This window comes from Drosophila miranda, chromosome XL (assembly GCF_003369915.1).
Source record: "Drosophila miranda strain MSH22 chromosome XL, D.miranda_PacBio2.1, whole genome shotgun sequence".
Classification (NCBI taxonomy): domain Eukaryota; kingdom Metazoa; phylum Arthropoda; class Insecta; order Diptera; family Drosophilidae; genus Drosophila; species Drosophila miranda.
Window position 1 is genome coordinate 4,543,403 of NC_046673.1, and position 23,463 is coordinate 4,566,865.

The 23,463-nt window shown below is 42.9% G+C and overlaps 6 long non-coding RNA genes across 19 annotated transcripts; 5 read left to right on the top strand and 1 right to left on the bottom strand.

Annotated features, from left to right (window-relative positions):
* Window positions 1-5,189: 5,189 nt before the first annotated feature.
* Window positions 5,190-7,511, top strand: LOC117188623. Of its 2 annotated transcripts, none has more exons than XR_004472744.1 (3): window positions 5,190-5,277; window positions 6,069-6,395; window positions 7,426-7,511. It is a non-coding gene; the product is annotated as an uncharacterized LOC117188623 (long non-coding RNA). The 2 variants fall into 2 exon arrangements; XR_004472745.1 differs by lacking the exon at window positions 5,190-5,277 and having other exon boundaries at window positions 6,054-6,212; window positions 6,299-6,395.
* On the top strand, window positions 7,509-7,918 carry LOC117188624. The gene is made up of 3 exons (XR_004472746.1): window positions 7,509-7,585; window positions 7,661-7,814; window positions 7,885-7,918. It is a non-coding gene; the product is annotated as an uncharacterized LOC117188624 (long non-coding RNA).
* LOC117188625 lies at window positions 7,914-8,744 on the top strand. Its single transcript, XR_004472747.1, has 3 exons — window positions 7,914-7,989; window positions 8,067-8,575; window positions 8,635-8,744. It is a non-coding gene; the product is annotated as an uncharacterized LOC117188625 (long non-coding RNA).
* Window positions 8,745-10,183: 1,439 nt separating this feature from the next.
* Window positions 10,184-18,429, top strand: LOC117188616. 8 transcript variants are annotated; one of them, XR_004472728.1, is made up of 5 exons: window positions 10,184-10,198; window positions 16,462-16,788; window positions 17,819-17,979; window positions 18,055-18,208; window positions 18,279-18,429. It is a non-coding gene; the product is annotated as an uncharacterized LOC117188616 (long non-coding RNA). The 8 variants fall into 8 exon arrangements; XR_004472731.1 differs by lacking the exon at window positions 10,184-10,198 and having other exon boundaries at window positions 16,451-16,605; window positions 16,692-16,788; XR_004472734.1 differs by lacking the exon at window positions 10,184-10,198 and having other exon boundaries at window positions 16,451-16,605; window positions 16,692-16,736.
* A 1,996-nt stretch (window positions 18,430-20,425) lies between these two features.
* LOC117188626 lies at window positions 20,426-20,847 on the bottom strand. Its single transcript, XR_004472748.1, has 2 exons — window positions 20,628-20,847; window positions 20,426-20,563 (listed from the first exon to the last, which is right to left on the bottom strand). It is a non-coding gene; the product is annotated as an uncharacterized LOC117188626 (long non-coding RNA).
* On the top strand, window positions 20,512-23,257 carry LOC117188621. 6 transcript variants are annotated; one of them, XR_004472739.1, is made up of 5 exons: window positions 20,512-20,599; window positions 21,382-21,604; window positions 22,647-22,807; window positions 22,883-23,036; window positions 23,107-23,257. It is a non-coding gene; the product is annotated as an uncharacterized LOC117188621 (long non-coding RNA). The 6 variants fall into 6 exon arrangements; XR_004472740.1 differs by lacking the exon at window positions 20,512-20,599 and adding an exon at window positions 21,183-21,353 and having other exon boundaries at window positions 21,481-21,604; XR_004472743.1 differs by lacking the exons at window positions 20,512-20,599; window positions 21,382-21,604 and adding an exon at window positions 21,187-21,353.
* The last annotated feature ends 206 nt before the right edge of the window (window positions 23,258-23,463 follow it).

A 23,463-nucleotide genomic window follows, 5' to 3' on the forward strand; every position in this document is an offset into this window, starting at 1 on the left:
AGCTGAACAATTGGCTTGCGAACAAAACTTTAAGCAGACTTTACGCAGGCTCGAATCGGGTCGTTTTGAAGTGGGGCTGCCATTTAAAATAAATCCCAACGTGTTGGGTTTCTCGTTCGAGACGGCAAAACGCCGCTTTCTATCCCTAGAACGCAGACTTGCACGAGTTCAGTATTTGCATGATCTGTATATGGAGTTTATGAAAGAGTATCTCATCCTTGGCCACATGTCATTGCTTCCAGGCACTCCTCCAGGACGCCATTACTACATTCCACATCAATGTGTCCTGAGACCTGATAGTAAAACCACCAAGCTACGCGTCGTTTTCGATGCATCGAGCAAAACATCGACTTCAATCTCATTAAATGAGACTTTGATGGTGGGTGCAACTATTCAGAGGGAGCTTTACGCAACTCTTGCCCGATTTCGATTAAATCGTTTTGCGCTCACAGCTGACATCTCCAAAATGTATAGGCAAGTTCAGGTCGCCGAAGAAGACCGAAATTTCCAATTGATTCTGTGGAGGGATAAGGCAAATGTAGATGTTCAAACGTATCGCCTGAATACGGTTACTTATGGGACAGCCTCAGCTCCATTTCTGGCCATCCGCTGGCTCGTTGAATTGGCAGACGTTTATGCTGAGTCCCATCCTATTGCATCACAAGTCATAAAAAGTGACTTTTACGTCGATGATATGCTTACTGGAGCAAACAGTCTGGAAGATTTAGAACGTATTCGGCTGGAAGTGTGTGAGGTCTTAGAATCCGGTGGTTTTAAGTTGGCCAAGTGGGCGTCAAATCATCCCCAGCTGCTGTCCGATAGTGGCCAGGAGAAATCGCTGCAGTTTGATCCTTCGTCGTCTGTTAAAACGCTCGGAATTAGATGGAATCCGCAAAATGATTTGTTCCATTATCATTTAGATGACTCATTTGATTCATTGACCCCTACAAAGCGAAACATTTTGTCAGTTGCGTCCCGATTGTTCGACCCATTAGGGTTATTATGTCCCTTAATAACGAGGGCAAAAATATTGCTGCAGCAATTGTGGCGGCAAAAGTTGGATTGGGACGAGTCGGTTCCCATGAGTTTGCACACGAGTTGGAACCACTTCAAGCAAAATTTGTTTGAATTAGACAAGATAACCATACCTCGCTACATTGGCCTTCCCACGCATAAAAGCGTTCAGATTCACGGATTCGCAGACGCATCAGGTGAAGCCTACAGATGCTGCATTTACATCCGTACCAGTGATGGTAAAAATGTCGTGTCTAAGCTTCTTACCGCAAAGTCTCGAGTAGCTCCTCTCAAAACGAAATCGATTCCAAGACTCGAATTGTGCGCAGCACTCCTGTTATCCACTTTATTGGCTCAAGTAAAACCGCTCCTGGACAAGTTCATGATCGAAAGTGTGAACTTTTGGTCGGACTCCCAAGTCACCTTGTACTGGCTGGAAAGGGATCTAGCCACGCTCGCAACGTTTGTGGCCATTAGGGTTGCTGAAATCCAGGAATCGTCAAGCGGTGTGACTTGGCGGCACGTTCCTACTGAGCAAAACCCAGCCGATTTGGTGTCACGTGGCACAGACGTAGACGGTGTAACGTGCTCATTGTGGACTGAGGGTCCCCAATTGCTGCTCAGGAATTCTGAGGAGTGGCCATGTCTACATCAGGTTGAGTTGTCCCCAGAAATGGAACGGTCGGAAAACAAGAAGTGTTTGGCAACATATTCAGTGGCAAAGTGTCAGGCCAATGATTTCATCGAGTTGATTGAAAGATGCTCTTCTTTTGAGAAATTGCTTCGGATTATGGCATATGTAAACCGGTTCCTACAAGGAAGCAAGCGTAGTCGAGAGGTCGTTCTGTCAGCCAAAGAACTTATGGTCTCATTTCTAAGGCTGGTAGAAGTAGTCCAAAGACACGAGTTGGGACCAGAATTCCACAAGCTAGCGAGGTCGGAAATCCTGTCACCGCATCTTCAACGACTAAACCCGTTCATACATACGAGCGAACTCGACGGAGTAACGCTGCGACTGATTCGAGTGGGAGGAAGGTTGCTCAACGCAGAGATTCCGTATGACGCCAAATTTCCTCTGCTGCTGTCGCAAAAGTCGCAGTTCGTGACGCTTTATCTTCGCAATTTGCATCGGACTCACTACCATGCAGGCCCCAAAGTCATGGTTTCGTGGCTAAGGCAGCAGATATGGCTAATCAATGCTCGAGAAGCATGTACAAGGATCCTGAGAAATTGTGTGCACTGCTTCCGATACAAGCCAGTCCTACAGGGACAGATCATGGGAAACCTGCCAGCTGATAGAGTGCGAAGAGCTCGGCCCTTTTTGATTTGTGGGGTAGATTTCTGCGGCCCATTCTACGTGTCTCTCAAGATTCGCGGCAGGCCCCCTATTAAGACATATGTAGCCGTCTTCGTCTGCTTTGTATCAAAGGCTGTTCACCTGGAGCTTGTAGCAGATTTGTCCACTGATAGTTTTTTATCTGTTTTTAAAAGGTTCATCGGGAGAAGAGGCCTTCCGGAGAAGGTGTACAGCGACAACGCCACCAACTTCGTGGGCGCGAGCAAGGTGCTGAACGAGCTGCATCAAGCGTACCAGAGGGACCAGGACCGGCTCAAGGCGTACGCAGCGCGCCAAGGCGTCGAGTGGTGTTTCATACCACCGAGAGCACCACACTTCGGCGGATTGTGGGAGGCAGCCGTCAAATCAGCCAAGCAGAGGTTGGTACGCGGAGTGGGCAACGCCAAGCTCACCGCGGACGAGCTGTGCTCCCACCTGGTAGAGGTAGAGGCTCTTCTCAACTCCCGGCCAATCGCGTCCCCAGGCAACAATCCCAGCGATGGAGAAGCGCTAACGCCAGGGCACCTGCTGATCGGGCAGCCGCTTCTTTCGCTGCCGCCCGAATCAGATCACGACGACAGATGCAGCAGGGGAAGCTTCGCGTACTTGAAGCGGTGGCGAATGCTGTCAGCGCTCAAGCAGCAGTTTTGGCAGGGCTGGTCCAAGGACTACCTGGTCAGCCTGCAGAAGCGTCACCAGTGGGCTACCAAAGGGCCAGACTTGGACATTGGCTGTCTAGTGCTCGTCCACGAGGACAACACACCGCCACAGAAGTGGACCACAGGACGAGTGGTGGCCGCAATCAAGGGAGAAGATGGGAGAGTGCGCGTCGCCGAGGTGCGAACACCCGCGGGCGTAATTAAACGCCCCATACACAAATTGGCAAAACTGCCAATAGACGGTTGAAGCACCGGAGGTCTTCAACGGGGCCGGAATGTTGCAGCAGACGATCGTAATTACCCTATCGTAGCGTGTGCGATGTTGTGAGCAGAGCTTTTGCTCTCACACGCCGCGCTCTTGTACTGCTCTCTGCGCATTCAAGATCGGCTCGACGGTGGAGTCGGGGAGTTTTGCTATCTCTGGCTGCGACCAGTCCAATAAATGCTTTGAAGTCGAGCACTTGTTTTTTTTTAGTCATACATTACCTGACAATTTAAGGTAAAAACCGAAACTAGAGCCCGCTGGACCGGAGTCATCATCACGTTTGTTTTTGGAAAAAGTCTTCCGAATTTTCAAATTTCACAAACCTATTTAACATGGATTCTGCCAATATTGCCAAAATAAATGAGTACATTCCAGTCATGTAAGAAAATTTCTTTATATATGCCAAATAAATATAACAACAATTATTTCGAATTACAGTTATGCATCTTAGAAAAAAAAGGAACTAGATCATCAAATGGACCCAATTTTAAATAAAATCTTCCGAAATATAGCGGAAATTTTGGCTCTATAAAGGCAAATGTTCGTGGAGCGATCCTCAAATCAAAAAAAGCTCCATTGTCTCTAACGAGGTCGCACGACAGTGCTCTTGTGTATTATAATATAATAAACATTGATTATTCTTTTACTGCGGTAATTAAAGAAAGATTTGCTTTGAAAGACGGCGATTTTGACCGGTTTACTCAAAAAATTTTCCAATACGCCCAAGACAGAATGTCAACGGGGCAGAAGCAAATAAAACTTTTAATTAAATTAAATAATAAATTTATTATATAATAATCTGTGTACTATAAATATTAAACAAATATTTGGTTATAAATTAGTGGACTGTATTATTTTAACATAGGTTTTATTTAATCTATCTAATGATTATGTTGTCGTATTACAAAGAGCGGCGGTACAGCGATATGCGTGCGGTTGGTTGCGGCTAGAATTTTGTATTAAAATCAACTCCACGAAAAGAAGTCGAGCAAAGAGGAATTGAAAGATCATGCGATGCGACGGTCCAATGCAAAACGGTCCACATCGATGTATGCGTGTGCAGCTGAAGGTTTGGGTTATGTGAGAACGTTACAGTTAGGTTTTGCGCACAAGCAATAGCAGCACAATTCTGCGCGTAAAAATAGGTGCTTAAGTGGGAAAATACAATGATGAGCACATGAATAGGGAAAGTTATAATTTAAATGAATAATGAACTAAAGTTAAGCGGCCAATTTCTCAACAATATTATTTAAAAAATATAATATTGAATTTTCAATATTACTTTGGGCTTGCAAATCTTTGCGACATTTTATGGAGCGACGAAACAAAAATAAATTTAGTTCGGGAATGCTTGTGAGAGCAATGTACGACACCCTAAAGGAAATGGATTTGTTCCAAGTTTCACCGAAAAAACTGTCAAACATGATGGTGGCAATATATGTAATTATATGGGACTGCTCCTCCCGTACGGCGTAGGTCCACATGCCAGACAACGAACAGAACGAACGCTGAGGAAGGAAAATTCTTATTGGAGCGAGATAACGACCCAACTAAAACACGTGGGGAGGTTTAATAAAGAAATTGACTAAGTTTTTATTTTTATCAAGCAAAAATTATGGGTTGCTTTCGCCTTCTCTATCGCTCTCTCAATCTGTCATCCAACAATCGTCGACATTGAAGAGCATTAAACAATTATATCACAAAAAACAAAATTTCTGTCGTTTAAAAGAAAATCATTTGGAACCACGGTTCATTTTTTCTTTTTTGCACAAGCAGCAGAAACGGTGCTCGCTTCGTCTACTTTTCGTTCTGCTTGCGTTTATTGCTAGCGTTCCTCTTTGCGGTCTTCTTCCCGCTTGAAACGTTTCTAAAGCGGGTGCCGATATGAATGCGAGAAACAACGGCAATTGGCAGTGGACTGTGCTTTGACGTTGAGCTTGTCGTGACGCTAAAGAAGATAATTCTCTCTGAGATCACAGTGTGACCGCGAATTAATTGATAAAGTATACAGTCCGATCCTCAGAAATATACCGAAACATACCGTCCCATTTTAAAAATATAGCGATGACAATAACATTTTTTTCTTAATCAAAACCACTAGCACTAACCATACAGTATATAGATGTGCCAGTTCATACCACGAAAGCGTCACACACTGGCTAGCGCGTTGAGTACCCAGAGTACTGACGCGTCATCATGAGAGAGAACGCAGAGAGAACATCTTTGCATGTGTTAGTACACACGCAATATGTTTCGACAAAAATATGTGATTGTATGCTTTTTTCAAATTTTTGGAACTCTCTCAGGTCTGGTTCTGTTTTGCCTCCAGCATGTTTTAGTGTATGGGTGCACATGCATTCTCACGTACTTTGCGTGTGTGTGTTTAGTATTGCTGGCCGCTCCCTGTAGAACAAAAGGGGTCAATTGACCCCTCTCGAACTAGTTCTGCGCTGTTTACCGCGCAACTAGCTACGCAACTAGTTACGCGGGAAGCGAACGCGGACCAGGTCTTCGTCGACTACAATGTACTAGTTCTGCAACTAGTTACGCGGGAAGCGAACGCGGACCAGGTCTTCGTCGACTACAATGTACTAGTTCTGCAACTAGTTACGCGGGAAGCGAACGCGGACCAGTCGAAAAAGAACCGAAAAACGAAGCCGCCTTCGTTTTGTTTTCGAAGTCGGCAAATAACCGCAATTCCGTGGAGTTACAGTGCCCACTCAGCTAGTTTTTACCGAGCCACGCCATGCAATAAGCACCGAAATGGTAAGTTAATCGTGATATTTTACTGTAGTTGCGCTCGTGGAATGAAAGAGACAAGAATTTACACAAACAAAATGCATTTGTTTTCCTCGTTTGCTTTATGCGTTGATTTTGTTCACTTCTGTACAAGATCTAATCGCTGGAAGAGTCTTTTGTGTGAACATTTGTTAAAAAAGTGAGAAAAGAAATGAATAAATTATAACTATAACATTTGTTTTCCTCGTTTGCTTTATTCGTTGATTTTGTTCCCTTCTGTACAAGATCTAATCGCTGGAAGAGTCTTTTGTGTGAACATTTGTTAAAAAAGTGAGAAAAGAAATGAATAAATTAACAAAATAAATCAAATTAATATAAACAGGTACGTGCAAATATATACATATTATATATTTCAAATAAAATGATGAGCAATAGGCATTTGCGTAGACTCCGTAAGAGTGAAAGGGAAGCTGACCTTGCAAAGTTAGCGTTGTGCAGGGAAGAAAAAGAGGCAGAAAACGTGACAGGAAAAGTGGCAGAAAACGTGGAAGAAAAAGAAATTCTGATAGAAGAGGAGGAATTCATCATGGTTTAAGAATCCCAAAACTCAGCCAAATGAATAGTCATTAAATGACAAACTTAGGCAGTGGTTTATGAAGCATAGGCCAACGCGTGAATGTACACTTGATTTAGTAAGTATTTTGAAAGGGGAAAATATATGTAGATGTTTGTCCGTTTTATAAATCAAAACGCCAGCACAGAGGTGATATTCAGTTAGTTGGTGGCGGATCTTATCTTCACATAGGCCTAGCCTGGCAGCTGGAACGACATTTTCAGAATATAGATATAATGGAAGAACTCAATATTGATATAAATGTTGACGGACTTCCATTATTTAGAAGTTCAAGGGCACAGCTATGGCCAATATTAGTTAGAGTTAACAATTATCCAAATGTTCCAGTATTTGCAGTCGGTATATTTTTAGGGAAAAGTAAGCCCCATAGCTGTGAAGAGTTTTTAGCAAAATTTTGTCTAGAATTTAAAGCGTTAAGGAATGGCAGGCTCACCATTTGTGGCAGAGATATAAATATAGTTATTAGGGCAGTAGTTTGCGATGCTCCAGCAAGAGCGTTTATTAGCGGCACGCCAGGACACACATCCTAAGATAGTGGGTAGTAAGTGTTATTTTAATAATTTTTTTTTGTCAGTAAAGGAACCAGATAATTTTTTTTTTATTAACGGAAATATTCCAATTATGGTGAAAGGGTTTACTGAAGAAGAGGGAGGGGCAATTATAGGGCAAAGGCTTTCAAATATTAGGAGCTCCTATGAGGAACCTATAACATCAATCAATTAAAAGATTAATAGAAAAATATTTTTATAATCAAATTAATTAACAACATTGTTTTTAGATCAATTGAAAGCAGTGGTCCAAATTTTAGCGGATCAAACTGTTTTAATAAAGCAGCTGGTAAGGGGGAATTGAATCCCATTCGGGACAGTTCCCAATAAAACGTGAGGAAGAGCTTATAGAACTGGAAGAAAAAAATTAAATTAAATAGGGACATTTATGTAAGTAAATCAAAACTCTAAATTTTATGACTTTTTTCTCTGTCTTATCTTTATATTTTAATGTTTCACTTACAGATAACAGAAATGAAATCAATTCTCCAGCCAGCTGGCGTTTTGAGCGGCTTGAACTATATTTTGAGTGAGGACATTGTTCTGGCATATAACGTCGATGGGGTCCAAGGGAAGAAGGCCCTTAGGACCCACAAAGAATTTTTTGCAGCTTTGCTAGGTAAAATACCATTTACACTTCTAGAGATTTAAAAATTTTTCATATAAATTAAAATAAATATTAATTACAGAATGTATTCCGCCTGGCGATGAGCCCCCGAAAACACTGTACGGAAGGCAATGCAAAGGATGAAGAAAAGGGTGTTTAAAAAGAAGTGTCTTGCCAAAAACCAGGAGTAGGCTAAGCATCATATAATTAAAAATTATTCGTTATATTGAAAGACATTGTGTTTTTATTTTTGTATTATTCCAGACTGCCAGATTGACTACTACCAGTAGTCAGTTCGGAACTAGTTACTGGTAACTAGGTCAGAGCTAGCTACAGGTAATCGAAGGGTAGTCAAGTGGGGAACTAGTTGCTGGCTTTCTACTCGTAACTAGTTCGGAACTACCTCCTGAGCTACGGGTAATCGAAGGGTAATCGAGCGGGAACCAGGGGTGGTTCCGCCCTAGGACATGCATGTGTTAAATTCTCCGCTGAAATACATTGCGGGTAATCGATCTGGAACCAGGGAGGTGAGAATGGTAGCTAGTGCGGCACCAGTGCGGAACTAGTTGCCTGGTACTAGAGGGCTAGAACTGAAATTTGAGTTTGGTTCTTGTTTTGGGTCTTTAAGGTAAAAACCGAAACTAGAGCCCGCTGGACCGGAGTCATCATCACGTTTGTTTTTGGAAAAAGTCTTCCGAATTTTCAAATTTCACAAACCTATTTAACATGGATTCTGCCAATATTGCCAAAATAAATGAGTACATTCCAGTCATGTAAGAAAATTTCTTTATATATGCCAAATAAATATTACAACAATTATTTCGAATTACAGTTATGCATCTTAGAAAAAAAAAGGAACTAGATCATCAAATGGACCCAATTTTAAATAAAATCTTCCGAAACATAGCGGAAATGTTGGCTCTATAAAGGCAAATGTTCGTGGAGCGATCCTCAAATCAAAAAAATCTCCATTGTCTCTAACGAGGTCGCACGACAGTGCTCTTGTGTATTATAATATAATAAACATTGATTATTCTTTTACTGCGGTAATTAAAGAAAGATTTGCTTTGAAAGACGGCGATTTTGACCGGTTTACTCAAAAAATTTTCCAATACGCCCAAGACAGAATGTCAACGGGGCAGAAGCAAATAAAACTTTTAATTAAATTAAATAATAAATTTATTATATAATAATCTGTGTACTATAAATATTAAACAAATATTTGGTTATAAATTAGTGGACTGTATTATTTTAACATAGGTTTTATTTAATCTATCTAATGATTATGTTGTCGTATTACAAAGAGCGGCGGTACAGCGATATGCGTGCGGTTGGTTGCGGCTAGAATTTTGTATTAAAATCAACTCCACGAAAAGAAGTCGAGCAAAGAGGAATTGAAAGATCATGCGATGCGACGGTCCAATGCAAAACGGTCCACATCGATGTATGCGTGTGCAGCTGAAGGTTTGGGTTATGTGAGAACGTTACAGTTAGGTTGCGCACAAGCAATAGCAGCACAATTCTGCGCGTAAAAATAGGTGCTTAAGTGGGAAAATACAATGATGAGCACATGAATAGGGAAAGTTATAATTTAAATGAATAATGAACTAAAGTTAAGCGGCCAATTTCTCAACAATATTATTTAAAAAATATAATATTGAATTTTCAATATTACTTTGGGCTTGCAAATCTTTGCGACATTTTATGGAGCGACGAAACAAAAATAAATTTAGTTCGGGAATGCTTGTGAGAGCAATGTACGATACCCTAAAGGAAATGGATTTGTTCCAAGTTTCACCGAAAAAACTGTCAAACATGATGGTGGCAATATATGTAATTATATGGGACTGCTCCTCCGGTACGGCGTAGGTCCACATGCCAGACAACGAACAGAACGAACGCTGAGGAAGGAAAATTCTTATTGGAGCGAGATAACGACCCAACTAAAACACGTGGGGAGGTTTAATAAAGAAATTGACTAAGTTTTTATTTTTATCAAGCAAAAATTATGGGTTGCTTTCGCCTTCTCTATCGCTCTCTCAATCTGTCATCCAACAATCGTCGACATTGAAGAGCATTAAACAATTATATCACAAAAAACAAAATTTCTGTCGTTTAAAAGAAAATCATTTGGAACCACGGTTCATTTTTTCTTTTTTGCACAAGCAGCAGAAACGGTGCTCGCTTCGTCTACTTTTCGTTCTGCTTGCGTTTATTGCTAGCGTTCCTCTTTGCGGTCTTCTTCCCGCTTGAAACGTTTCTAAAGCGGGTGCCGATATGAATGCGAGAAACAACGGCAATTGGCAGTGGACTGTGCTTTGACGTTGAGCTTGTCGTGACGCTAAAGAAGATAATTCTCTCTGAGATCACAGTGTGACCGCGAATTAATTGATAAAGTATACAGTCCGATCCTCAGAAATATACCGAAACATACCGTCCCATTTTAAAAATATAGCGATGACAATAACATTTTTTTCTTAATCAAAACCACTAGCACTAACCATACAGTATATAGATGTGCCAGTTCATACCACGAAAGCGTCACACACTGGCTAGCGCGTTGAGAGAGAACGCAGAGAGAACATCTTTGCATGTGTTAGTACACACGCAATATGTTTCGACAAAAATATGTGATTGTATGCTTTTTTCAAATTTTTGGAACTCTCTCAGGTCTGGTTCTGTTTTGCCTCCAGCATGTTTTAGTGTATGGGTGCACATGCATTCTCACGTACTTTGCGTGTGTGTGTTTAGTATTGCTGGCCGCTCCCTGTAGAACAAAAGGGGTCAATTGACCCCTCTCGAACTAGTTCTGCGCTGTTTACCGCGCAACTAGCTACGCAACTAGTTACGCGGGAAGCGAACGCGGACCAGGTCTTCGTCGACTACAATGTACTAGTTCTGCAACTAGTTACGCGGGAAGCGAACGCGGACCAGGTCTTCGTCGACTACAATGTACTAGTTCTGCAACTAGTTACGCGGGAAGCGAACGCGGACCAGTCGAAAAAGAACCGAAAAACGAAGCCGCCTTCGTTTTGTTTTCGAAGTCGGCAAATAACCGCAATTCCGTGGAGTTACAGTGCCCACTCAGCTAGTTTTTACCGAGCCACGCCATGCAATAAGCACCGAAATGGTAGGTTAGGTTAGGTTGAGGCGGCTGCCGGGCTCGCTCGGAACCCGTCACACTTAGGCCGGTTTCGGCCCGTTGTGATACCGCATAGGATCATTTCCTTCCTGCGTTGTGAGACTTCCTGTCAGCAATTATCCCAGCCAGATGCTCTCACAAAGTTCGCTATCCTCCTGGGACATAGTTTGGACATCTCTGAGATGTCGTGTAGAAAGGCTGAGCCCAGGTGCTGTAGCCTTCTTCTGCTGAGAGCTGGGCAGGAGCAGAACAGATGTTCCACTGTCTCCTCCTCTTCCTCGTCTCTACAGCTGCGACAAAAATCGTTATGTGGGGCCCCCAGCCTGTTAGCGTGGGTGCCTATTAGCCAGTGTCCCGTGAGGGAACGTGTGACCACGCTGCACCTTTTCCTGCTTAACTTGAGGAGCTTGGAGGTGCGCTTCATGTCCATGGTCGGCCATGTTTGCCGAGTTGTGCGACATCGTGGCACTGTTTGCCACATATCGTTGTTTAGTCGCTTGTATTGCTCCCTTATAATGAGCTTACAGGTGGCCATTGGCATACAGATATCCTCCTTGTCTTGGAGAAGGGGGATTGTAGTGCCAGATCTGGCCAGCTCGTCCGCTATACAGTTGCCCTCGATGTCCCGGTGGCCCGGGACCCAAATCAGGCTAATAGCAAATTGCTGAGCCATCTCGTGCAGAGATTTGTGGCAGTCTGCCACGGTGGCCGAGTTCGAGGAAATCGCGCTCAGCGATTTGATCGCAGCCTGGCTGTCGCTATAAATGTTTAGCTTGGTTGCCGTGACGGCAGCCGCTTGTAGGCAGTCTAGAGCCTCCCTGATTGCTATGACTTCCGCTTGAAAGACACTGCAATGATCTGGGAGTCTGAAGGAATGCCTTATGCTTAGCTGTTCAGAGTAGATTCCCCCTCCGACTCTGTCGTCCAGCTTTGATCCATCTGTGAAGATGTTTATGGCCCCATCTGGGCCTGGGAGTCCCTCGAGCCATTCGTCTCTGTGAGGGATGATTGTGTCGAAGGGAGTGTCTGTGTACTCTCTTGGAACTTGGTAGTCTGTTTTTGAGGGGACGGTACTGCTATTATTTAATATGGCTGAGTGACCTATGCACTGTGTCACCCATTGATCTGAGTCTCTTAGACGTATTGCTGCTGCTTCTGCCCGTTCCTTTCCTGCGAGGTCAAGGCTCTGTAGGCATAGGATGGCATTTAGCGCATCATTTGGGGTGGTGCGAAGAGCTCCGCTGATGCATAGGGCGGCAGTCCGCTGGACTTTGCCCAGTTGCTTGGTGATCGCCCTTTTTGATAGGGCCGGCCACCACACCGTAACTCCGTAGAGTAGTATTGGTCTAACTATAGCTTGATATATCCATTGGACTATGCTTGGGATCATACCCCATCTTAGCCCAATAGCTTTTTTGCATGTGTAGAGTGCAGTCATTGCCTTCTTCACTCTGTCTTTGACATTCAGGTTCCAGCTAAGCTTCTTGTCAATTACCAACCCTAAGTAACTGGCACTGTCGCTAAAGGAGAGCCTGCATCCTTGTAGTATTGGAGGGTTGAGGGGCGGGACCTTGTATTTATTTGTGAATAGTACGAGTTCCGTTTTTGAGGGATTTACTCCCAGACCGCGCGATTCTGTCCAATCCGACAGTTGCGCTAGCTTTGTGGACATTAAGTCGCACAGTGTTTGGGGGTATTTCCCCGAGAAGATAATCGCAACGTCGTCCGCATAGGCCACGACATTGCAGCCCCCCCCTTCTAGGTCACATAGAATCTTGTTGACTGCTATGTTCCACAGAAGAGGAGACAGGACACCACCTTGCGGGGTGCCTCTGTTGACATACCTTGACTGGGCGGACGATCCCATCGATGATGTCACCGTCCTGCATGTGAGCAATTGATCAATGAGCATCACCAAGTGACGGTCCACCCCCAGGTCAGTCAGGGCTTCTGTAATGGCGCCCGGTACAACGTTGTTGAAAGCTCCCTCAATATCGAGAAAGGCTATGAGTGAGTACTCTTTGTGATGCAGAGATTTCTCTACCGCTGAGATCACTTCATGAAGAGCCGTTTCCGTGGATTTTCCTTTCCGGTAGGCATGCTGTGCGCCTGACAGCAACTGAGGGTGTATAGTTGTCCTCAGTTGCAGCCCGACGAGTCTCTCAAAGGTTTTGAGAAGGAAGGACGATAGGCTGATTGGTCTAAAGTCTTTTGCAGCTGAGTGCGAGGCTTTCCCAGCTTTGGGAATGAAGACTATCTTTGCCTTAAGCCATGTTCGCGGGATTGTACCCACAGCCAGTATCTTCCTGAAGATACCTTGTAGCCAGTTGATGGCCGTATCCCCGGCCTTCTGAAGTTGGGCCGGGATTACCTGGTCTGGGCCTGGCGATTTGAACGGGTTGAAGCTGTTTATTGCCCAGCTTATGTTACCTTTTGTGAGGATGTGATCCATCGAGGTTACCGGTCCCTCTCCTGGAAGATGTGCCGTCTCGATGGTTGTGCACCCTGGAAAATGTGTGTCTAGTAGAATCTGCAGGGACTCCTCACTGGAGTTAGTCCACGTGCCGTCATTCCTTTTAAGATACCCTACCGAGGGGTTAGTTTTTGAGAGAATCTTGCGAAGCCTTGCGGCCTCTGACGTTTCCTCAATTTCCGAGCAAAATTTTTGCCAAGAGGCCCTTTTTGCTTTCCTTGTTTCCTTTTTATATAGTGACAGACTGATTTTGTAGTCTGCCCAGTGGCTCTCCTCGTTCGCGCTTTTGGCCCTATTGAAGAGGGTCCTGCAGCTTTAACGTAGGATGTCTATTTGTTTTGACCACCAGGGGGGTTTCTTTTTCCCCCTAGGTTTTCTAGAGGGGCACGCTGCCGCGAAGGCTTTGTTGCATGCCTCTGTGAACCTGTTCACTAGGCGATCTAGGTCGTCTTTTGTGTCAGGGCATGATGGTGCTTTGGAGGGGAGTAAGTCCTCCAGGGCTGAGCTATATTTTTCCCAGTTGGCTTTCCTGGGATTAATATAGTCCTTAGGTTTCGGACACTCGAGGGATAGTGTGGTCTCGATGTATCTGTGGTCAGAGAAAGAGTGGTCATCAAGGACTTGCCAACTCTTGACTATGTCTAACAGGTTGGAAGACACTAGGGTGATGTCAATAACCTCCTGTCGATTTTTAATTATAAAAGTTCGTTGCCGATTACAAATAAGTAGATTTGAGTTGAGATGAAGCTGAAATGACTCACTTACATTTGTTTCGAGCTCATTGAGTGTGGTGAGCGTTGGCATCGCAACCTATTAATAGGTCTATGTCCGACCTCTCGCTGTCGCTGGCTAGTTTGCGAACCAGGTCGTTGGGAGGATCGTTTCCCTCATGGGCCATGTAGGACGACATCAGCCTTAGATGTGTCCCTTTCAGCTCTAGTCTTGCCGCCGTGTTGTCGCTATCGCTATAGTTATGGAGCAGAAAGATATTAAGGTGCTTTCTGGCGAGAATGCAGGTGCGGGTTTTACCTTCATGTTGAGCTACAATTATCTTGTACTCCTTCGACCCTAGTCCACAAACCTTGTCTCCCACTATCCAAGGTTCCTGGATCAGGGCTACGTCTGCTCCGCTCTCTTCGAGGCGGAGTATAAGAGCAGCGGATGCCGCTTTACAGTGGTGGAGATTGATCTGAAGGAGCCTCAAGGACATCCTTAGTGTTCTCCACCACTGTAATGTCGGCATCCGGATCGTCCTCGACTTCCTCGTGGCAACACATCGCCTCGAAGTCGCATCTCAGCGTGCCATCGGTGGAGTAGCCCTCTGGGTCTATCTCTGTGTGATCGTCGGGTGCTTCGATCTCCGAGGCAGCGTCCTGCTCAACTGGCTTGTCGACAGGACGTGCCTCGGCCGCCGCATCCGACTTGTAGACCTTTACGGTCACAGAGCTGAACCCAAAAGTGAGCTCGCCTTTGGCAGCCTCAATCGGGGCCAGCGACTCTTTGTTGAGGACGACCACCGCCTGGTTTGTGGGGCCCTGTGTCGTCTCAACTTTGACCACCTTCCAATCCGCTGTTGGGAGGTGGGGGTTGCATCTTTGCAACATTTTTAGGATGCGCTCCGGCTCCTTCATGGAGGCGGGCACCCAGACTCTCGCCCTTGGTCTACTGGGCACTTCGCTCCAGTCTACAGCGACGAGCTTCGCCCCTGGGTAGACTTCCCCGACTTGCGCTACCGCTGCTTTGTACAGCTGTACGGAGCGCTCGTCTTCACAGGCTACGATTTTTATGCAGCCCTGGTACTAGCCCATGTCTTTGCAGACGGGGGGGGGTCCAGGCTGCTTTTCCAGCAGCTCGAAGCAGCGGTCGGCCAGTGCCGCTTCCACCCACTTCCACTGGTTTCTAGGTATCCGGGAGTCCGCGCTGCCTTTGTCCAGGACGCCAATCAGCGTCCTTTCTCTGGCAATCTGCGCGAATGATGTGTTAGGCAGCACTCTGGAGCGCTTCGGTGTCGGCCCCGGAGTCTCTTGTGAGCGCTGCCTTTTTGGCTGAGGGGCTTCCTTCTTCGGTGCTTCCTTGCCAAAGTTCGGCAGCACCTTCGAGGCCCACTCAACCTTCTTTATCCATTTGTCCGTCGGGCTGGACATCTGGCTTGCGTTCTGCCGACGGAGTATATTGCCAGCACTCCTTCTATCGGCATATGTAAAAGATTTGGCTTGGACACTAGTAGATGGTGACTCATCACCCGCCACTTTACCAGCAGGCAGAGCAGCCGCAGGATTGCATAGCCACTCTGCCAAGGTATCGATTTTGGGAGCCAATTCACCACCCACCCCGACACCGGGATGGGACCCCTTTGGGCTCTCCCTAGCATCTTCCGCCGCGCAGGTTTTCCCTGCTGATTTGCGGGTCGGGCCAGGCCTTTGGGCCGCTGCCTTCCCCTGTTTGGGATTGCTCCCTGTTGGCATTTGGGGAGTGCCAGACTCATTTTTTTTGTTTTTAAATTCTTCCATTCTTTTCCCACGAGCTGCAGAGAAGGGGTACGGTCCGTCCGGGCAGAGATCCACGTTGCCCGGATAAGGCATACTTAGAACAGGGGGCTGCCAAGTCCCTGAGCTCTCCGTTAACGACTGGGCTAGTTTTATATACCGGGCCCCCAGCCAGGCTGACTCTCGGCACGGGTCGAATAACACTCTTAGTCCGGCCCGGTGTGAGCTGAATGTGGGGGGTTGGGATGTGGGTAGGTAGTGTGTAGGGATAGGGGAGTGTGTGAGCTACTTATACGAGGCGGCACCACAAGCGCATCGTCAGTGTTGCTACTTCGCGAACACCCGCTGGCTGTCCGGGGCTGCTTATTTTCGGTACTCTCCCTAGGGATGTCCGATTATTCGCAGCTGACCTACCTATATGACCTGTATATAGGTAGGTCGTTCGCTATCCGCAACCTGCGACCCGTCCGGTGGCCTCAGCTAGGCCCCCTTTGAGCCACCTCACGAGCTCATCAGACCAGACCGAAATGGTAAGTTAATCGTGATATTTTACTGTAGTTGCGCTCGTGGAATGAAAGAGACAAGAATTTACACAAACAAAATGCATTTGTTTTCCTCGTTTGCTTTATGCGTTGATTTTGTTCACTTCTGTACAAGATCTAATCGCTGGAAGAGTCTTTTGTGTGAACATTTGTTAAAAAAGTGAGAAAAGAAATGAATAAATTATAACTATAACATTTGTTTTCCTCGTTTGCTTTATTCGTTGATTTTGTTCCCTTCTGTACAAGATCTAATCGCTGGAAGAGTCTTTTGTGTGAACATTTGTTAAAAAAGTGAGAAAAGAAATGAATAAATTAACAAAATAAATCAAATTAATATAAACAGGTACGTGCAAATATATACATATTATATATTTCAAATAAAATGATGAGCAATAGGCATTTGCGTAGACTCCGTAAGAGTGAAAGGGAAGCTGACCTTGCAAAGTTAGCGTTGTGCAGGGAAGAAAAAGAGGCAGAAAACGTGACAGGAAAAGTGGCAGAAAACGTGGAAGAAAAAGAAATTCTGATAGAAGAGGAGGAATTCATCATGGTTTAAGAATCCCAAAACTCAGCCAAATGAATAGTCATTAAATGACAAACTTAGGCAGTGGTTTATGAAGCATAGGCCAACGCGTGAATGTACACTTGATTTAGTAAGTATTTTGAAAGGGGAAAATATATGTAGATGTTTGTCCGTTTTATAAATCAAAACGCCAGCACACAGGTGATATTCAGTTAGTTGGTGGCGGATCTTATCTTCACATAGGCCTAGCCTGGCAGCTGGAACGACATTTTCAGAATATAGATATAATGGAAGAACTCAATATTGATATAAATGTTGACGGACTTCCATTATTTAGAAGTTCAAGGGCACAGCTATGGCCAATATTAGTTAGAGTTAACAATTATCCAAATGTTCCAGTATTTGCAGTCGGTATATTTTTAGGGAAAAGTAAGCCCCATAGCTGTGAAGAGTTTTTAGCAAAATTTTGTCTAGAATTTAAAGTGTTAAGGAATGGCAGGCTCACCATTTGTGGCAGAGATATAAATATAGTTATTAGGGCAGTAGTTTGCGATGCTCCAGCAAGAGCGTTTATTAGCGGCACGCCAGGACACACATCCTAAGATAGTGGGTAGTAAGTGTTATTTTAATAATTTTTTTTTGTCAGTAAAGGAACCAGATAATTTTTTTTTTATTAACGGAAATATTCCAATTATGGTGAAAGGGTTTACTGAAGAAGAGGGAGGGGCAATTATAGGGCAAAGGCTTTCAAATATTAGGAGCTCCTATGAGGAACCTATAACATCAATCAATTAAAAGATTAATAGAAAAATATTTTTATAATCAAATTAATTAACAACATTGTTTTTAGATCAATTGAAAGCAGTGGTCCAAATTTTAGCGGATCAAACTGTTTTAATAAAGCAGCTGGTAAGGGGGAATTGAATCCCATTCGGGGACAGTTCCCAATAAAACGTGAGGAAGAGCTTATAGAACTGGAAGAAAAAAATTAAATTAAATAGGGACATTTATGTAAGTAAATCAAAACTCTAAATTTTATGACTTTTTTCTCTGTCTTATCTTTATATTTTAATGTTTCACTTACAGATAACAGAAATGAAATCAATTCTCCAGCCAGCTGGCGTTTTGAGCGGCTTGAACTTTATTTTGAGTGAGGACATTGTTCTGGCATATAACGTCGATGGGGTCCAAGGGAAGAAGGCCCTTAGGACCCACAAAGAATTTTTTGCAGCTTTGCTAGGTAAAATACCATTTACACTTCTAGAGATTTAAAAATTTTTCATATAAATTAAAATAAATATTAATTACAGAATGTATTCCGCCTGGCGATGAGCCCCCCGAAAACACTGTACGGAAGGCAATGCAAAGGATGAAGAAAAGGGTGTTTAAAAAGAAGTGTCTTGCCAAAAACCAGGAGTAGGCTAAGCATCATATAATTAAAAATTATTCGTTATATTGAAAGACATTGTGTTTTTATTTTTGTATTATTCCAGACTGCCAGATTGACTACTACCAGTAGTCAGTTCGGAACTAGTTACTGGTAACTAGGTCAGAGCTAGCTACAGGTAATCGAAGGGTAGTCAAGTGGGGAACTAGTTGCTGGCTTTCTACTCGTAACTAGTTCGGAACTACCTCCTGAGCTACGGGTAATCGAAGGTAATCGAGCGGGACCAGGGGTGGTTCCGCCCTAGGACATGCATGTGTTAAATTCTCCGCTGAAATACATTGCGGGTAATCGATCTGGAACCAGGGAGGTGAGAATGGTAGCTAGTGCGGCACCAGTGCGGAACTAGTTGCCTGGTACTAGAGGGCTAGAACTGAAATTTGAGTTTGGTTCTTGTTTTGGGTCTTTAAGGTAAAAACCGAAACTAGAGCCCGCTGGACCGGAGTCATCATCACGTTTGTTTTTGGAAAAAGTCTTCCGAATTTTCAAATTTCACAAACCTATTTAACATGGATTCTGCCAATATTGCCAAAATAAATGAGTACATTCCAGTCATGTAAGAAAATTTCTTTATATATGCCAAATAAATATTACAACAATTATTTCGAATTACAGTTATGCATCTTAGAAAAAAAAAGGAACTAGATCATCAAATGGACCCAATTTTAAATAAAATCTTCCGAAACATAGCGGAAATGTTGGCTCTATAAAGGCAAATGTTCGTGGAGCGATCCTCAAATCAAAAAAAGCTCCATTGTCTCTAACGAGGTCGCACGACAGTGCTCTTGTGTATTATAATATATGTAATAAACATTGATTATTCTTTAACTGCGGTAATTAAAGAAAGATTTGCTTTGAAAGACGGCGATTTTGACCGGTTTACTCAAAAAATTTTCCAATACGCCCAAGACAGAATGTCAACGGGGCAGAAGCAAATAAAACTTTTAATTAAATTAAATAATAAATTTATTATATAATAATCTGTGTACTATAAATATTAAACAAATATTTGGTTATAAATTAGTGGACTGTATTATTTTAACATAGGTTTTATTTAATCTATCTAATGATTATGTTGTCGTATTACAAAGAGCGGCGGTACAGCGATATGCGTGCGGTTGGTTGCGGCTAGAATTTTGTATTAAAATCAACTCCACGAAAAGAAGTCGAGCAAAGAGGAATTGAAAGATCATGCGATGCGACGGTCCAATGCAAAACGGTCCACATCGATGTATGCGTGTGCAGCTGAAGGTTTGGGTTATGTGAGAACGTTACAGTTAGGTTTTGCGCACAAGCAATAGCAGCACAATTCTGCGCGTAAAAATAGGTGCTTAAGTGGGAAAATACAATGATGAGCACATGAATAGGGAAAGTTATAATTTAAATGAATAATGAACTAAAGTTAAGCGGCCAATTTCTCAACAATATTATTTAAAAAATATATTATTGAATTTTCAATATTACTTTGGGCTTGCAAATCTTTGCGACATTTTATGGAGCGACGAAACAAAAATAAATTTAGTTCGGGAATGCTTGTGAGAGCAATGTACGACACCCTAAAGGAAATGGATTTGTTCCAAGTTTCACCGAAAAAACTGTCAAACATGATGGTGGCAATATATGTAATTATATGGGACTGCTCCTCCGGTACGGCGTAGGTCCACATGCCAGACAACGAACAGAACGAACGCTGAGGAAGGAAAATTTCTTATTGGAGCGAGATAACGACCCAACTAAAACACGTGGGGAGGTTTAATAAAGAAATTGACTAAGTTTTTATTTTTAGAAAGCAAAAATTATGGGTTGCTTTCGCCTTCTCTATCGCTCTCTCAATCTGTCATCCAACAATCGTCGACATTGAAGCGCATTAAACAATTATATCACAAAATAACAAAATTTCTGTCGTTTAAAAGAAAATCATTTGGAACCACGGTTAATTTTTTCTTTTTTGCACAAGCAGCAGAAACGGTGCTCGCTTCGTCTACTTTTCGTTCTGCTTGCGTTTATTGCTAGCGTTCCTCTTTGCGGTCTTCTTCCCGCTTGAAACGTTTATAAAGCGGGTGCCGATATGAATGCGAGAAACAACGGCAATTGGCAGTGGACTGTGCTTTGACGTTGAGCTTGTCGTGACGCTAAAGAAGATAATTCTCTCTGAGATCACAGTGTGACCGCGAATTAATTGATAAAGTAAAAGATAAAATATACCGAAACATACCGTCCCATTTTAAAAATATAGCGATGACAATAACATTTTTTTCTTAATCAAAACCACTAGCACTAACCATACAGTATATAGATGTGCCAGTTCATACCACGAAAGCGTCACACACTGGCTAGCGCGTTGAGTACCCCAGAGTACTGACGCGTCATCATGAGAGAGAACGCAGAGAGAACATCTTTGCATGTGTTAGTACACACGCAATATGTTTCGACAAAAATATGTGATTGTATGCTTTTTTCAAATTTTTGGAACTCTCTCAGGTCTGGTTCTGTTTTGCCTCCAGCATGTTTTAGTGTATGGGTGCACATGCATTCTCACGTACTTTGCGTGTGTGTGTTTAGTATTGCTGGCCGCTCCCTGTAGAACCAAAGGGGTCAATTGACCCCTCTCGAACTAGTTCTGCGCTGTTTACCGCGCAACTAGCTACGCAACTAGTTACGCGGGAAGCGAACACGGACCAGGTCTTCGTCGACTACAATGTACTAGTTCTGCAACTAGTTACGCGGGAAGCGAACGCGGACCAGGTCTTCGTCGACTACAATGTACTAGTTCTGCAACTAGTTACGCGGGAAGCGAACGCGGACCAGTCGAAAAAGAACCGAAAAACGAAGCCGCCTTCGTTTTGTTTTCGAAGTCGGCAAATAACCGCAATTCCGTGGAGTTACAGTGCCCACTCAGCTAGTTTTTACCGAGCCACGCCATGCAATAAACACCGAAATTGTAAGTTAATCGTGATATTTTACTGTAGTTGCGCTCGTGGAATGAAAGAGACAAGAATTTACACAAACAAAATGCATTTGTTTTCCTCGTTTGCTTTATGCGTTGATTTTGTTCACTTCTGTACAAGATCTAATCGCTGGAAGAGTCTTTTGTGTGAACATTTGTTAAAAAAGTGAGAAAAGAAATGAATAAATTATAACTATAACAAGAAATGAATAAATTAACAAAATAAATCAAATTAATATAAACAGGTACGTGCAAATATATACATATTATATATTTCAAATAAAATGATGAGCAATAGGCATTTGCGTAGACTCCGTAAGAGTGAAAGGGAAGCTGACCTTGCAAAGTTAGCGTTGTGCAGGGAAGAAAAAGAGGCAGAAAAAGTGGCAGAAAACGTGACAGGAAAAGTGGCAGAAAACGTGGAAGAAAAAGAAATTCTGATAGAAGAGGAGGAATTCATCATGGTTTAAGAATCCCAAAACTCAGCCAAATGAATAGTCATTAAATGACAAACTTAGGCAGTGGTTTATGAAGCATAGGCCAACGCGTGAATGTACACTTGATTTAGTAAGTATTTTGAAAGGGGAAAATATATGTAGATGTTTGTCCGTTTTATAAATCAAAACGCCAGCACAGAGGTGATATTCAGTTAGTTGGTGGCGGATCTTATCTTCACATAGGCCTAGCCTGGCAGCTGGAACGACATTTTCAGAATATAGATATAATGGAAGAACTCAATATTGATATAAATGTTGACGGACTTCCATTATTTAGAAGTTCAAGGGCACAGCTATGGCCAATATTAGTTAGAGTTAACAATTATCCAAATGTTCCAGTATTTCCAGTCGGTATATTTTTAGGGAAAAGTAAGCCCCATAGCTGTGAAGAGTTTTTAGCAAAATTTTGTCTAGAATTTAAAGCGTTAAGGAATGGCAGGCTCACCATTTGTGGCAGAGATATAAATATAGTTATTAGGGCAGTAGTTTGCGATGCTCCAGCAAGAGCGTTTATTAGCGGCACGCCAGGACACACATCCTAAGATAGTGGGTAGTAAGTGTTATTTTAATAATTTTTTTTTGTCAGTAAAGGAACCAGATAATTTTTTTTTTATTAACGGAAATATTCCAATTATGGTGAAAGGGTTTACTGAAGAAGAGGGAGGGGCAATTATAGGGCAAAGGCTTTCAAATATTAGGAGCTCCTATGAGGAACCTATAACATCAATCAATTAAAAGATTAATAGAAAAATATTTTTATAATCAAATTAATTAACAACATTGTTTTTAGATCAATTGAAAGCAGTGGTCCAAATTTTAGCGGATCAAACTGTTTTAATAAAGCAGCTGGTAAGGGGGAATTGAATCCCATTCGGGGACAGTTCCCAATAAAACGTGAGGAAGAGCTTATAGAACTGGAAGAAAAAAATTAAATTAAATAGGGACATTTATGTAAGTAAATCAAAACTCTAAATTTTATGACTTTTTTCTCTGTCTTATCTTTATATTTTAATGTTTCACTTACAGATAACCGAAATGAAATCAATTCTCCAGCCAGCTGGCGTTTTGAGCGGCTTGAACTTTATTTTGAGTGAGGACATTGTTCTGGCATATAACGTCGATGGGGTCCAAGGGAAGAAGGCCCTTAGGACCCACAAAGAATTTTTTGCAGCTTTGCTAGGTAAAATACCATTTACACTTCTAGAGATTTAAAAATTTTTCATATAAATTAAAATAAATATTAATTACAGAATGTATTCCGCCTGGCGATGAGCCCCCCGAAAACACTGTACGGAAGGCAATGCAAAGGATGAAGAAAAGGGTGTTTAAAAAGAAGTGTCTTGCCAAAAACCAGGAGTAGGCTAAGCATCATATAATTAAAAATTATTCGTTATATTGAAAGACATTGTGTTTTTATTTTTGTATTATTCCAGACTGCCAGATTGACTACTACCAGTAGTCAGTTCGGAACTAGTTACTGGTAACTAGGTCAGAGCTAGCTACAGGTAATCGAAGGGTAGTCAAGTGGGGAACTAGTTGCTGGCTTTCTACTCGTAACTAGTTCGGAACTACCTCCTGAGCTACGGGTAATCGAAGGGTAATCGAGC